Here is a 14,578-nt window from a genome sequence, read left to right as displayed (position 1 = left end):
AGGGGTAGCGTAAGGTTGCGAAGTTGCGCTGGCGTTGATTCGCTAAGTGAAGCGAAGTTACGCTAGCGAAGGTTAATTTGCATACGGCGCCAAATTCAAATTTCAATGGAGGAATACGTACAATCACTACAAATGCCTGGGAAACCTTCAAAACATCAAATAAAATTTTTATTTTGCCCTACACATGTGCCCACTGTATAGTTAAGTTGCCATGAGTTAGGAAATGTAGGGGGGAAGGAGGGGAGCCCCAAAAATGTTTTCGATCTTTTTCAGCCTTTCACCCATAATATAGAAAACACGCCAGCGTTTTTTGGGACTTAGAAAAAATTTGAAATTTTTTTGAAGCAATCCCTATTGCCTGGTCTGAGGTGGCGAAGGAAGTCTAGCGTAAAAGGTAGCGTTCAGTACACTGCGCGCGTTAGTGAATTTGCGTAGTTACGTCCGTAGCGAAAATTCGCCAGGCGTAAGGGTGCGAAGTAACACTAGCGAATCTACGCCAGCGTTCGTTAGTGAATTTGCGAAGTAGCGAAAATGCCCAACACTAGCGTTCGGCGCTTCGGCGCTTAGTGAATTTGCCCCTATGAGTTTGTGCCAGCATGGTTTTATGCGTAATAGATCTTGCCAGACTAACTTAATTTCTTTTTATGAGAAGGTAAGTAGAGACCTCGATTCTGGGATGGCAGTTAATGTGATTTACTTAGACTTTGCTAAAGCATTTGATACAGTGCCACACAAAAGGTTACTGGTTAAATTAAGGAATGTTGGCCTGGAACATAGTATTTGTACCTGGATAGAGAACTGGCTAAAAGATAGACTACAAAGAGTGGTGGTAAATAGAACATTTTCTAATTGGACCAGTGTTGTTAGTGGAGTACTGCAGGGCTCTGTACTAGGTCCCTTGCTTTTCAACTTGTTTATTAATGACCTGGAGGTGGGAATTGAAAGTACTATTTCTATTTTTGCAGATGATACTAAATTGTGCAGAACTATAGGTTCCATGCAGGATGCTGCCACTTTGCAGAATGATTTGTCTAAGTTGGAAAACTGGGCAGCAAACTGGAAAATGAGGTTCAATGTTGATAAATGCAAGGTTATACACTTTGGCAAAAATAATATAAATGCAAGTTATACACTAAATGGCAGTGTGGTGGGCATTAACTCAAGGGATGAAAACATAATTATGCCTCTTTATCGGTCCCTGGTAAGGCCTCATCTGGAGTATGCAGTGCAGTTTTGGACTCCAGTCCTTAAGAGGGATATAAATGAGCTGGAGAGAGTGCAGAGACATGCAACTAAATTGGTTAGAGGTGTGAAAGACTTAAATTATGAGGGTAGACTGTCAAGGTTGGGGTTGTTTTCTCTGGAAAAAAGGCACTTGCGAGGGGACATGATTATACTTTACAAGTACATTAGAGGACATTTTAGACAAATAGCAGGGGACCTTTTTACCCATAAAGTGGATCACCGTACCAGAGGCCACCCCTTTAGACTAGAAGAAAAGAACTTTCATTTGAAGCAACGTAGGGGGTTCTTCACAGTCAGGACAGTGAGGTTGTGGAATGCACTGCCGGGTGATGTTGTGATGGCTGATTCAGTTAATGCCTTTAAGAATGGCTTGGATGATTTTTTGGACAGACATAATATCAAAGGCTATTGTGATACTAAGCTCTATAGTTAGTATAGGTATGGGTATATAGAATTTAATTAAAATTAGGGAGGGGTGTGGGTGTGTGTATGGATGCTGGGTTTCCATTTGGAGGGGTTGAACTTGATGCACTTTGTCTTTTTTCAACCCAATTTAACTATGTAACTATGTAACTATGGTTATCACTATGTATGATGTCATGTATGCAAATTGTAAATGGTCAATATCCTAACCCTTTAACAGGATTCTGTGGTGGGGAGACCATTAGCCTATGATTAAGTGCCCACCTTTGGCACAAAACACGTCAGGCTTGAATATGTCCTAATAAAGATCTTCTACATTTTATATCACTTGGGCTTCTTTTTCTACTATCAGTAAGTCTACCCCGCTTGTGTTTTTGCTTGGTCATACCTAATTACATGGCCCTTGGACTGGGGTCTATTTGGGATCAGACTACTGTGAATGATTTTGACTTAATGAAATAGGATTTTTTTGGAATCTACATTGACTTTTGGACCATGCTCTATTAGTAGAGGTACACACCATAGCCATATAGTTTATTTGGGTGCAATTACTTATGTGCATAAAGCTATGATATATTTGGGGTTATTTACACCTGAGGAAGGGATTGAGTAACACACCTCCCTGAAACTTTGTGTTGTAAATTGGTGTCAAACCATTAATTCATGAAATAAACACAGACTTTTTGTTTGCAAGTAGATAAAAGCATTTTTATTGTATTAGAACTCACTCAAACAACTGATTCCAGTACAAACAAAATCTAACAAAATAACTGACTTTGGCACAAATTCTACATGTAGAGGGATGTAGATTTTAATAGAGTGTGCTCTAATATATCTTCTATTGAATTTAACTGTCATTCAAAATCAGACTCCCAACTCCTTCAAAAAGAGAGAATGAAAAGACAGATGCTGAGAGGGGGATAGTAAAGATTTAATTGAATATTTCAGAAACGGTTCAGAATTTTTAATCAGTTCTATTTGGAAAATGTCTTAATTTGGTTTGGTGAAGCTAATATTAAACTTTCTTTTTCAAGATAGTTCCACTTTAAAGTACTTTTATAGAGGTCCCCAAACCCAAAAATTTTATAGATTAATGACTGTGGTTGCAAAGTTATTTATATATGTAATTGCTGTGGAAAGCAGTATCTGCATGGCTGTTTAAATTCCTGGAGCTCCTCTTGCAAGAGAGTTGTTTTAATATGATGAAAAGACCTAGATGAGATCTGGCTCCTGTTACATTTTTTTTTACCTAATGAAGAAGAAAGGGATAAAGCAATATGTCTTTCACTTGCAATTGCTTTTACAGATAACTTGAAAACCACTGGGAAATTATTATTAAAGTACATTTTAAAACTGCTTAGAATTAAATTCTCTGTCATTATGCAAAAACAAATTTTGGGCATAGGACCCTTTTGATACGAGTGCTAGCGGTGAAAACAGGGTACATAGGAGGCATATTCATTGCATTAAACTCAGTGCCACAACATGTCTTCTTGTGGTATTGTTTCTGATTTTAATTAAGACACCATAAGGGTAATTTCTGACCACAAGTGCAATTTCGGTTATGTAAGCTGCGTCCAGTCAATGTTCAAAAAGGTGCACCTAACAATTCCATATAGTTGTCTGCTTAGTTCGTCCTGCCTGTTCCAAATTGAGCACAGTGCATCTACTGACGCAAGGGAACCCTGGAGCTTCTGCTTCTCTTGAGGTGTTGGTAGCTATAAGGTGTTGACTGCAGCCTGTGCCAATTTTCTCAGTGCACTTGCTTATAAATATTTGACCAATATTGTAATTTTGATGCCTAACACCAGAAATTATGCCAGCAAGACTTCACACCCTCCTCTGCCCCATCAGGACCACAATTTCACTGAAATTATTGGCCAAATTGTCCTCATAATTGCACTTTGCACACTGAACTTTTAATCATAAATTGCTAATGAATGAGTCCCAGGGTTTGGAATCTTTGCAGGATTTATCAATACTGTGCAAATTTACTCATGGACAGTTATCCATGGTGCCCATCAATTTTTGCTTTTTATTGTTATACCTGAAACTAGCTGAAAAATGGTATCACTGATTGATTACTATAGATTACTGACAGGGTGTAAAGTTGTCTATTGTTGGTAATTGAGCCCCAGTGAGTTCAATTATTCCATAAACCTAGATAACTCCTCCTAAAGCACTTAGCATTAGCATGTTATTTATGCTCAAGTAATATGTACTGTGCTATTGGTATTGCTGTGCACTCCTAGTGGGTGAAGGCTATATAACTACCATTAGCTAAAAGCACAATTTACAGGCAGTGAACTGTATTTTTCTTTTGCCATTTCAAACAACAATTTGAAAACCATACCGTGTCTCTATGAAGTTCTTTGATGCTGTTAGTTGTATTTCTTGGCATTGAAATGCAAGAAGGACAGATCTGTAGTCAAGCTCACATTCATAAACATATTGCTTTTGGCAACACAGGTTGATCATGTTTACCATTAATTGTGTACATGTATATGTGCCAGAAGCAGTATGTACAGTATAAGCATCACAAGCCTTCCAGTTTAAATTAAAAAAAAGACAAATGTCTATCTCATACAATATATGAAGTATAGAGAAATTCCATAAAAAACTGTTTGTTTGTTTTAAGTACCAAATCTGAGTATAGGAATTGGAAGCTTATCTCCAATTATAGTATAGACACATTGGGGCAAATCCACTAACCTCCGAAAATTTGCCAGCGATGGCTTCACTCACAGCGCAGCACTTAGCCAGGCGTAGATTCACTAGGACAACGCAATTCACTAAAATCTGAAGTTGCGTACAGGGCGCCAAACACTGGCGAAGTTGTGCTAGCATTGCCTAATTTGCATACAGTGGGAAGTTAAAGTTCAATGGACGTATATGTTGCAGCAAATACATTACACTACACAACCCCAGTAAACCTTAAAGGGGACGCATCACCCAAAAAAATTATTCCAAATCCTATTTTATCATGTTAGTCAAAATGAACTTTACTTACACTGTATAATTTATTTGAATCTTGTTTTCATCACTGGTTACACAATTAAATTGTTAAAAGAACTGGGGGAATGTGGGGAGAGCATTGACATCTAGGAAGTGCTGAATGGAAAGTGAAAGTATTTGATTGACAGCTGAAATTTTTAAATGAGTATATAACAGCTATGAAGCTTGTTATTCCTCCCTACATATGAGCCCAAAGTATAGTTTATGTGCCATATGTTAGGAAATGTAGGGGGGAAGCCGGTTACCCCCCCAAAAAAATTACGCTCTTTTTCAGCCTATCACCCTGAAAAAAGCAAAAAAAGACACCAGCGTTTTTTAAAGACTATTTTTTGAAGAATTCCTATCTACTCTATTGCACTTCGCCTGGCTGAGGTGGTGAAGGCAAGTCTGGCGCAAGAGGTAACGTTCAGTAAAATTTGCACCTTAGTTAATTTGCGTAGTTACATCCATTCGCCAGAGCGCAAAGTCGACAGGCGTTAGAGAGCAAAGTACCGCTAGAGTCTATCTCCTTCGCTAGCGAAGTTGCGCCAGCGACCATTAGTAAATTGGCAAAGTAACAAAATGACTTCACGCTGGCGAATTTTTGCCAGCGTTAGTCACTTCGCGCTTTAGTAAATTTCCCCCGTTTTGTCATCTATCTTCTTCAGCAAGCTATTGCACATTCATAGACTGTCAGTATTCTAAAACATCAATAGCTATCATAAATAAACTACACATTATAAATCCATTAACTAAACTGATATTTCATTAAAATATATTATAAGCAAATATTTTTTCTATTGCATCTAATGGTAAAAATAGAACCACAAAGAAAAGTTTCTAACTTGTTATAATAATCCCTCTAGAAATAAGAAAAAAAAGTCTAACATTTCTTGACATTTTAATTAAAACAATTAACTTATTTATAAGCAGGACCAAGGTTAAACATTGTCTAGAACATTAGGAGATAGCATGGCCTGGGGAACTAAATTAGGATTTAGCAGTTGCTCATGTCACTTATGATTTCCCCTGAGTTACCCTTTTACAGAACAAATATCTCTATTTACAGTCAAGAAATCATAAGAAGTATAATAATCTGAGGGATGCACTCTGTTTTATAAACACACATGTGGGATACAGTAATTTTTTATAATAGTGGTGCACAGTATCAGGTTCAAAAAAATCCAACAACCAAAACAAGTTGACCATTCATACAGCATGTTGGTCTATAATATACAACCACTACATAACACTTATGTAAGCCATAAATAACATACTGGAGCAATAACAAAATAAATAGAAAAATAAAAAATTATAATAAACAGGTCATTCCCATTGTCTAACAATATATTTTGGAAGCTTCACCACTCTGGTAGGGAAATCTCCAACTAACCTAATTGCCAAATAGTTGACTAGGGATCCTATATTTTTGGTGAAATGTTTGTTTTTTTCATTAAAAATGAAACTACAGCTCCCTGCAGATCTCCAAAGGGAAAATCTGCTGCTCTCATCACTGCTGGCTGGGTCCCAGATTCCTTAGTGCTTTGGAGCAATGAGTTTGTATATTTTACTGCATTGGCTGCCATGGGTACTTTTATTTCCTTTCACACTCCAAAAATATTCAGACAAATTAACAGACTTCTGATGGACATGCCCCAAGTGAGTGAAATTACATTGTAAGCTCCAGGGACTTGTTAGTACTGAATAAATGTGTATGTGCTTCATAAAGAAACATAAGAATAAGGAGTAAACAATTTACATTGTCAATTAAATGCCACAGTGCACCATATAAAATAATAATTTCTGTAACCATTGTATACAAATGTGCAGCTAAGTGTGAATAAGTTGCTTAAAAACTAATTGAAATTGTCACACTGACCTGTCCTATAGGGTATGGCCATGTCTAGAGTAGTTTCATATATTGCATCATTTTAAGTGTCATACTTTGTAGAAAATACAAACATTATGGGGCAGATTTATCAAAGGTCGAGGTGAATTTTAGAATTTTTGAATTTCAAGCTTTTTGTGTGTACTTCAACTAGGAAATAGTCCAAATTCGATTTGAATTTGAAAAAAATTAAAAAATTCGAATATCAGAATTTATCATGTACTGTGTCTTTAAAAATGTAATGTCGACCATTGACCATCTAAAACCTGCTGAATTGCTGTTTTAGCCTATGGAGAACCTCCTAGAAACTATTTGGAGTCAATTGGTGAAATCAAAGTTGTTTTGGGAATTTGATCGAATGCACTATTACTTCTATTTGTACGATTCGGGCCAAATACGGACCTATTCGATCAAAAACTGACCTATTCGACCAAAAGAAAAAACTTCAACTTAATTTCGGTTAGTCTTTTTGAATTCATAGTTTGAAGTTTTTTCAATTCGAAATTTGACCCTTGATAAATATGCCCCTATATGTGCTGAGGAAGATCTGCCCACTAAGGGGGTGTTATGTGCATCAGCCAAGTTTGGGGTAAAGAATTGGAATGTGGGAATCGTTGTAGAGGAATATCATGGGATAAACATTAGCGATGATGAACTGAGGTCGCGGAGAGCTTGAGATTTACAGATATTAAGTGGAGGCGTAAAAATATGGCACTTAAAAGACTCCAGAAAATATGGCATGATGCCCAATATGTGTTTTAAGTTGTATTTATCCCTAAGACTGCATGGTGGAAAGCAAACTCTAAGTAAGCAGCGGATATAGCAGTTGATTAAAACATTCAGATATCCTAGGGTCTCTCTTAGAGACTTGGATTGCGGATTTTGCACCCCAGTCAACTTGCAAACCTGGCAATATGCTTTTTGAATGAATATAAGTATATGTACCTAATGAATAAGAGTTGATAGAAATAGTTTCCAACCAAACAGTCCATTTCATGAATTATTTTTAACCTATGTTGTTGAAATCATGTATGTAAAATTATGAAAGTAATTGTGGACTGATCTGGCATTTATTTATAAACTGAATAGTGGCAGCTATTTGTATATGAAATGGTTTATGAATTATGAGCATTCAAATAACTTGCTTACTACAGATGTCAAAGTTACAGGTCCATAATTTTCAGGTAGGGATTATAATCCTTTATTAAATATTGGCATGACAAAATTCCTCCAATACATTGGCACTATATTAGATTAATGGGAATCAGAAATAGTAGCCCGGAAAAAACTGACCTAAATCTCTTTGCTTTTTCAGATTTCCCTCTAAACAAAACATTTCCATTTTTAATGAGGCCACAAAAAAATGTACATTTTTGGTATTCGTCTTTGCAATTGAACTATTTAACACTTTATTTTCTATTTTTGCTGCCTTATCACTGTTTAAAAAAAAAAAAAAAAAAAAAATATATATATATATATATATATATATATATATATATATATATATATATATATATATATATATATACATCACTTTAAATGGCAACCTGTCACAGGGAGGCCAGCATACAATCTTACCCCCAGGCATATTGGCTCCTGGATCCATATGCTGCGGCGAACCCTGGCACACATCCTGACGCATCCAGGCATGCACATGCTCAGCAATGTTGGAGGACGCACTGACGTCACTTTAGGTGTGAAAATTCAAAATAGATAGCCGGTGCTGCTTGTTTTCCATTGCCCAAGCTGGCTCTGTGCATTCAGACCATTACTCAAGCCCTTCTGTGAACTATTCTGCTGGTTATAATCTTCCGTGTCTGTTCCAGAGCCCCAAAAGGGTGTCCTGCTTCACTTAAGAGATTGCTATTAGCAGTCTACAGGCTTCCTCTCTATACAGTCTGTGACTCAACCACTTAATCTATATTTAGCCATACATAGTCCCATATCACCAAATCAAAAGCATTTGTCTAAGGATAGCAGGCATCTCTTTCCAGTACTGTTATAGGTTATATGGTCAGAAATACCTGTTCTAGAATCTCCACTATAAATATTTGAGTTTCAAAAACTGGTGAACCTAGTGCCAGTTGAATTTGTGATATGGTGTGGAAGGGTGAGATGCATGTTAAATGTCTCTCATTTGGCTGTTCACCTATCCATAGATCTTTCATATCAAAGGTAGAGTCACACATAGCCAGTGAGGATCCTGTCAAGTATTAAGTAGTTGCCTACCATACTTTCTGCTGTTGCTATTTTGAAGATGAATATGAATGGCACTATAGATGATTATATCATTTATTTTTACAAAGCAATTTAACTTCCCTGTCCCCACTCTATTATTCCCACGATGCATAAAAAAAATTACAATTGATCAGTGTCTGTATAGACTGAATTAACGCGTAAGGAACACCACCCGTGCTTACCTTCCTGTTGGTCAGCGTCGCGTCCAAGATGGCAGCGCCCAGAGGAGACCACGTGGACGTAAGATGCCAGCGTGACATTCCGCGCATCGTTATGATGATGGCGCGTCTGAAAAGACGCAGCGTAATCACACTGGCATCAAAATGTGACGTCATCTGGCACGTTTTTGACATGAAAATCTGCCTATTTAAGGCTGCCAGAAGATCCATTCTGTGCCCGATTATAGGTTCTGCTACATAATTGTTCCTGGGTGTGTTTATTGACTGAATTCTTGATCTTTGACCTATTGCCTGGATATTGAAACCTTGCCACCTGAACTGACACTTGCCTGGATTGACAAATTTTCTGCCTAACCCTTCTGTACCACGAACTGTGTTATTTATACATTGCTTCCTCCTTAGTACGCCCTGCAAACTATGCCTTCGGGCCTTGACAGAAAGGAAGTGATTAAATAATGTGGAAAACTGCTGAAAAATGTAGGAAGATTCAAACAAGAACTCTTTGTTATTGTTAGTTGATTTTTGCTGAGACTCTGGTCAAAATCAAAGACCTGTCCATTTAATTAATCCGATTTTATCATTATATAGTGGCAGATTTATTAAGGTTAGAGTTGTGTTTTCCACAAAACTCCAATTTTCGGGTTAAAAAAAAGTGACTTTTTCAAGATTTATCACATGCCGACAATGGAAATAGCTTGAATCCAAAAAAAACACAATCTAAAGCCTGTCAAGGTCATGTAGAAATCTATGGCAGAGGTTCCTTGAACCATTTGAAGATGTTAAAAAAGGTAGGTTGGACTGGTACTTTAGAAAGCAAAGCTGGTAGATTCATGGACAAGTACAATAAATTTTGTTTGCCCTTACTGTACCTTTAGTTGTATTCATTATTTAAGTTTTAGGATCTGTGAAAGTAAGGTTATATGCATTAATAAAGCACTCACAGAAAACATTTTATGCTCCAGTTTTAATTCAGACCTTTTGGAGCAACCATATCTAGTTTTTTGATCCAGTACATTTCCCTTTGTTGGATCTTTTGGAGCAAGTTCCCGACCCCCGAGACTGCAACACAGAGGAACCCCACGAATCTCGGCAGACCCCCAAAGAAGCGACCGTAGGGAGCCATTTAGTAGGGGAAGCTACACCTCAGCGACAGTGCCTTCAAGCGGTGAGGACCTGCCTTCATCATCTGGCTCTGTGTTTTTTTTAGACCAGCACCACTATACACAGGAGGACAACCAGAGAAAGCCACGCAACACATGAACACCCATCACAAGGGAGCATTACCCGCAGTAAATAACCTAGTAGTTAACATCTCATAAGTTTCCCTGTCTGCACCAGAACTCTCTCTGCTAAACAAGGGTCTGAACTTTGTCCCTACATGTTCTCTGAATTACACACTGTGGGAAATTGCCTTTCAGAAATTTATCAGGGGCCTGAAGCTTAAACTCCATTTTTCTAACACCACTGATAGAGGTTTAAGCTAAAACACTGTCAATACTTCCTATAATATGATGTGCAACTTTAAGAAGCATAGCACATTTGTCCCTGACATTAACAATGACTCGCTAAATGCCTTTGAAAAAATTGTGACACATGATGTCAAAAAATTATGGGATGTTAATAATGTTAAGCATCCTCAGAAATACCTGTCTTTTACTGAAAGGAAAGCTTTAACTGCCTTAAAAAACAATAAGTCAATAGTCATATGTAAGGCAGATAAAGCTTGGGTTACTGTTATTATGGATAAAATTAATTACATGGCAAAAGCATCCCGTCAACTTTCAATACCTGGCCATTACGAAAGAATTACACTGATCCCACCATCAATAATAAAACAGAAATGACACATTAGTCCCACAAGCCTATGAGAATGGTGTGATTCCCCTACATGTATAGGAGTATTTGATCACCGAACACCCTTGAATCCCAGTACTATACCTGCTTCCTAAAATACACAAGTCAGTAATTAACCCACCTTGCAGACCAATTGTATTGGGCATAGACTCATTTTTAGAACCACTTTCTAAATGTGTTGACAATTATTTACAACCACTAGCTACTAAAATACCGACATGTCTGAAAGATACCACCAATTTTGCTTTGAAAACTAAAAAAATATAAACATCTAGACCCTGAAATTAAGCTTTGTAGTATTGACATAACAGGTCTGTACACATCAATTCCACAAGATGAAGGAGTTAAAGTGGTTGAAGAGACACTCCTTGACACTAACCTACCACACCATCTAATATAGTTCCTCATTGACTGTCCTACACAAAATTATTTCAGGTTTGCAGAAGAATTTTATATGCACCCACTTTTGCTAAACTCTTTGGGGCAAATTCACTAACATTCGTAGTTTCGCCAGGCACAACTTCGCCGCACTTCGCCAGGCGTAGTTTCGCCAGCGCTCCGCAAATTCACTAAAATCCGAAGTTGCGCACAGGGGTAGTGTAAGATTGCGAAGTTGCGCTAGCGTTGATTCGCTTAGTGAAGCGAAGTTACGCTAGCGAAGGCTAATTTGCATACGGCGCCAAATTCAAATTTCAATGGAGGAATACGTATCAGCACTACAAATGGCTAGAAAACCTTCAAAACATCAAATAAAATTTTTATTTTTACATGTGCCCACTGTCTAGGTAAGTTGCCATGAGTCAGGAAATGTATGGGGGAAGGAGGGGAGCCCCAAAAAGATTTTCGATCTTTTTCAGCCTATCACCCATAATGTAGAAAACACGCCAGCGTTTTTTGGGACTTCGAAAAAATGTTGACTTTTTTTGAAGCAATCCCTATCTACTCTATTGCGCTTCGCCTGGTCTGAGGTGGCGAAGGAAGTCTAGCGTAAAAGGTAGCGTTCAGTACACTGAATTTGCGTAGTTAAGTCGCTAGCGAAACTTCGCCAGGCGTAAGGGTGCGAAGTAACACTAGCGAAACTACGCCAGCGTTCGTTAGTGAATTTGCACAGTAACGAAAATGCCAAACGCTAGCGAATTAACGCTAGCGTTCAGCGCTTCGGCGCTTAGTGAATTTGCCCCTTTGTCTATCACCTAGAGAAAAAGCTATTTCTAGAAAGCCCATTCCAGGTACATCTACATCTGTGTTTTTCGGCATTGTAGATGTATTCTAGTATTCTAGTACTATGGAAAGGCCCAATACACTTATTCAAGGAGATAATGAAGCGAATAAGGCTCATAACACTCAAATTTACCACAGAAGTAGGACTAGACACTCTAAATTTTTTAGATGTCCAACTAAAAATAATAGAAGGCCAAATGCACACTAACCTCTACCGTAAAACAACAGACAGAAATAATATCCTTCATGCAACCAGCTACCATGCACCCAGCATTATAAAAGCCATCCCTAAAGGCCAATTCCTAAGGGCATTCAGGATTTCTTCCAATAACAGACACTATACAAATGCAGCTGAAAACTTAAAAGAAAGATTTGCTAACAGAGGTTTTAACCAAAAAAAAATAACAAATATGCCATTGAGGTTTCACAGATATATAGAAGTGAACTGTTACTGTATAAAGGAAAAAAACAAAAATCCGCAAATGCCTTTTGTCTCTACATTTGGTTCTCAAAGTAAAGACATTGAACGAATAATCAGGAGATATTGGCCTATCATACTACAAGACAAGGTCTTAGGAAAGGTACTGCCAGACTCACTGGTATTCAGCTATAAGAAAGGTTAAAACATCAGGGATACACTATGTCCAGCTGAGATAGATCCTCCAATCAGGGGCACACAGAGGTTTTTGAGCAAACCAAAAACTGGTACTTTTCCATGTTTGAATTGTATATGGTGCCCCTCTATAATTAAAGGTTGATAAAATGAATTTGGGTGTTCCCCAACACCTGGAAGTTTATGCCCGTAATGTAGTATACCTTCTGAAGTATCCATGTGGAATGGCTTATGTGGGTCAAACTACCAGAAAAATTAAAGTAAGGATAAAGGAACATTGTGGTAACATACGTAATTTAAAAACAGTTACATATACAGATACATCTTTTTCAAGGTATTTCTCAGGATTGAAACATAATTTAAGTCAACTAAAGTGGCTGTTGTTGGAAGTTATAAACGTGGCACCTAGAGTGGGAACTTGCTCCAAAAGATCCAAAAAAAAAAAACATTTTTACTTTACCCAATACATGGTTCTCCGGTTGTTTATTATTACAGCAGAATACACACCAATTGGTCTCTTTCACCAATTATCACTATTGGACTGATTACTGATCTTTTGTTGAACAAAGTGGACTAATTTCATCACAAGGACTTTATTCAATGAAATACTTGTTACTGGAGGGGAGGGAGACAGCAAAGGTGTGGATATTGTGATGTCATTTCCTGTTATTCACCTTAAATTCTCACCTGCACTATATTTTGTACACTATATTTTAGCCCTAAATTACAGGTTCTGCCCATCTGACCAATGAGATTATATTATAATATAACATTGTTGCAAAGGAGACAAATTAACCCTATGTTTTTATTGGGGTGCAGAGTCTGTTTGCCTTCAAATCTGAGTAGTTTATGGGGCAATGCTGGATGCTCTCCACATATCTTTGTGACCAATGACATTGAAGCATTCCATAGTACATGAGACCTACTCAGAAGGACACATATTTTGTAATGCAGAGTGTATTATTCTCTTACATAAGGAAATGCTTGGTTCCTCAGGTAGTACATAGAAATGGTTGCTTTCTAATTTTGTGGGCCTAAAATACAGCAGTTGGATGTGTGTATTTTGTGGCTTAGGGAATTGTTAAGAGAAAGGGCGAAGGCTTTGCCACAATTTGCAACACTTAGTCAGGCGCTAATTCGCTACCACTACTCTAATTCACTAATATGTGAAGTTGCATCTCACTAGAGTAAATTCGTCAGCACAAGCATTTCATGGTGAACTTTTACTAACATTTCTGCCTAGCGAAACTTCATTAATACACTTACGCCTAGGTCAATTTGAATAGAATGAGTACATAAAGGTCATATATATGTCCTTATTAGTGATGTTGGGAAAATTGCTTGAAGTGGTCACTTATTATTAAAAATGTTCAAGGAAGCAAAATAAAGGCAAAATAGATCCTCTAGACATGAGACATGACATGAGCCCACTTTAAAATAAATGTGACATGCCCCTTAAATTGCTAAAAATAATTGTTATATGAACATTTTTTAGCAGTTGCAACTTATAAATACAATATAGAAATGTGGATGATTATTTTTATTACTTTTTTTTTTATAACTTTTCAGCATAAAGGATATGATGTCACTGGCATAGGATTGAGGAGGATGTAGCTTCACCTTATAAATTCGCCAGGTCTAAGCTGGCGAAGGAAACTCTGGCGAAATGGGTAACAATGTAAAATTTGCACTTCAGTGAATTTGCGGAGTAATGATCGATCACCTGATCGAAAAGGCGCCTGGCGAAAGGGTGAAAAACTGCACTAGCGATGGTCTATTTCACTAGCGAATTGTCCTCTACGCCTGTTTATAAATTGACAATGTCCCTGTGGATTGTGAATTTTCTCTATGGACGGCCAGTTCGCCCTTTAGTAAATCTGCCCAAAAGTGTTAACTATTCACTGCAAGTTTCAGACCTCTTAC

This window comes from Xenopus laevis, chromosome 7L (assembly GCF_017654675.1).
Source record: "Xenopus laevis strain J_2021 chromosome 7L, Xenopus_laevis_v10.1, whole genome shotgun sequence".
Lineage (NCBI taxonomy): Eukaryota > Metazoa > Chordata > Amphibia > Anura > Pipidae > Xenopus > Xenopus laevis.
This window is presented reverse-complemented; position numbering follows the sequence as displayed.